At 41.0% G+C, this 2,560-nt stretch overlaps 1 non-coding gene across 1 annotated transcript; it reads right to left on the reverse strand.

Moving 5' to 3' along the window:
- Window positions 1–1,391: 1,391 nt before the first annotated feature.
- On the reverse strand, window positions 1,392–1,494 carry LOC143267484 (U6 spliceosomal RNA). The gene has a single exon (XR_013042629.1). It is a non-coding gene; the product is annotated as a U6 spliceosomal RNA (small nuclear RNA).
- Window positions 1,495–2,560: the final 1,066 nt, after the last annotated feature.

Genomic DNA, 2,560 nt, shown 5'->3' on the forward strand with positions numbered 1-2,560 from the left:
CACAGCACGTTCATCTTGCTTCTCTCTGAGTCTGTTGGCAACTCCCCAGACTCCACCCTCTTTCTTCCCAGCATTCTCTCTGCCCTGAAAAGCCTGTCTAGCTATTGGCCAAGCAGCTCTTTATTAATAATGAGAGAAACACATAGTTCCAGTGTACAAAGATTGTTACAGCAGGATGCAATCTTTATGAGAACTAAAAACAATAACTAGACCTGAAGAGATGGCTCAGTGGTTAAGAGCATCTGCTGGCTGGGTGTAGTGGCCCACACCTCTGATCCTGAGAAAGACCAGCCTGGTCTGTAAAGAGCGTTCCAGGACAGCCAGGGCTACACATAGAAACTGTCTTGAGTAAACAACAAAACAAAACAAAACCCAAAACAACAACAAAAAAATTAACACAAGTATACGATTAAGTGTTTTTCTTTCCATGTCACGACTCTAATTATTTTTGCATGCCTTCTTTCTAACTGGATCTTTCATGGAAAGACTAGACATTTTCCTAGGTCTGTCTATTGTCTAAACTGCCTGTGGTGGACTCAAGTAGTTAAACAAACCAGCCCATCTTACCAGCTTTGGGGGTGCCATACACAGATACAACTGCAGTAGTAGAACCCAAACAAAACTTAGATGTGGAGGTACAGTTTATAAAATAAGTTCAATGTGTTTAAAATCAAGATCACTTGAATGGAAAAGGAAGGAAAGCCTGACAACATTTAGGAACCTTTCTGACCAATAGGTGAAATAAGTCAGGACCAAAGCTCCCTCCTCCTTCTCTTTTGTATAGAATGCTATAGATGGCCGCACACATCTATAACTCTAGTACAAGGGGGATAGGGGCATAATGAAGAGCTTTGGCTGCATAATTAATTTGGGCCAAATAGGCTGCATGAGACCCTGTCTTAGCGCGCGCACACACACACACACACACACACACACACACCAGGCTAGGGAAATACTTTGGTCCCCAGCACCCACACAAGAAAAGCAAGACATGGAGGTGTGCATTTGTAATCTTGGCTCTGGGGAGCCTGAGACAAGTGGATCCCTGGGGCATTCTGGCCAGCCTGCCTAGTCTCCTTGGTGAGTTCCAAGCCAATAAGAAACCCCATCTCAAAAGAAAAGAGAAGGAGGAGGGAGTAGAAAGAATAGAAAGAAGGAAAAAGGTAAAGAGAGGGTAGAAGCGTCTGCCACCAAGCCTAATGACCTGGTTTAATCCCAGGGATCCCAGTGGTAGATGACAAGATCCTGCTCCTGGAAGTTGTCCTCTCTCTCTCTCTCTCTCTCTCTCTCTCTCTCTCTCTCTCTCTCTCGCACGCGCGCGCGCGCACACACACACACACACACACACACACACACAGCCCCAAACAGTAAAATAAATAAACAAAATTGATAATAATATGGAACACTTGCTAAATTTGCATGTTGTTCTTAAGCAGGGGCCATGTTAATCTTACTTATATAGTTCTAATTTTAGCACACTTGCTGTCAAAGCAAGTTGTATGATTCTTACACAGGGCATTTCAGTAAGCGGAGTGGACTCTATGTAAAAAAAAAATATATCTATTACATTTATTTTCTACAATGAAACGTAACGTGTGCCAGGCCCGGCTGGTGCCCCAGGACTGCAGGTTCAAGCTTCCTGGGGCAGAGATGGAGAAATTGAAAGCCCAAGTTCTCCCTGGGCTGGAGGGTGAGTTCTGAGGCGAGTCTAGAGAATTTAGAGACAATCTGTCTCCAAATAAAAAAGGGGAAATAGAAAGAGATGACTGGAGACATACCTAAGTGGTAGTATGCTTGCTAGCATGTAGCAGATCACAAAAAAATATGAAATAAAGTAAGAACTAATGGTTAACAGCAATTGTGTTTTCACTTGAGAAGGAGACAATGACAGTTTTTTTGTTTTTTTGTTTTTTGTTTTGTTTTGTTTTGAGACAGGGTTTCTTTGTGTAGCTTTGTGCCTTTCCTGGATCTCGCTCTGTAGACCAGGCTGGCCTTGAACTCACAAAGATCTGCCTGCCTCTGCCTCCCGAGTGCTGGGATTAAAGGCGTGCACCACCACCGCCCGGCAGACAATGACAGGTTTTTAACTCAGTATAATTTAAAATAACTGGAAGTTTTAAATATGAAAACCTTGTTCATCCTGAAATAAATACATTTATTTTAAGTACTAATTAACATTTTGGCCCCAAGTTCATTTTATAAAAGGAAAATTGGTTAGGACACTTTAGAGAGAAATCACATTTGATTGTGAAATAAATAGGATAAACCATAAAGTATAACTCATATTTTAAAAATCTATCATTTAATAGACACAGGAGCCTTTTTCCTGGCATTAGATTGCAGCTATATTATTTTGATTTGAGAAGATCTTCTTTAAAAAAAAAAAACAAAACAGCTTAAAGTGCTCGTTTTGGTTTCTTGGGGAAAAACGAGAGTAGGAATACCAATGAGAAACCCTTTTTAAGGTTTGAGGTATTGAACAACACCAGTACAACATTTGTCGATGAAAACAGAAAAGCAAATTACATTAAGACATTTGTGTTTCCATACTGCTCTCTTG

Source organism: Peromyscus maniculatus, chromosome 9, assembly GCF_049852395.1.
Source record: "Peromyscus maniculatus bairdii isolate BWxNUB_F1_BW_parent chromosome 9, HU_Pman_BW_mat_3.1, whole genome shotgun sequence".
Lineage (NCBI taxonomy): Eukaryota > Metazoa > Chordata > Mammalia > Rodentia > Cricetidae > Peromyscus > Peromyscus maniculatus.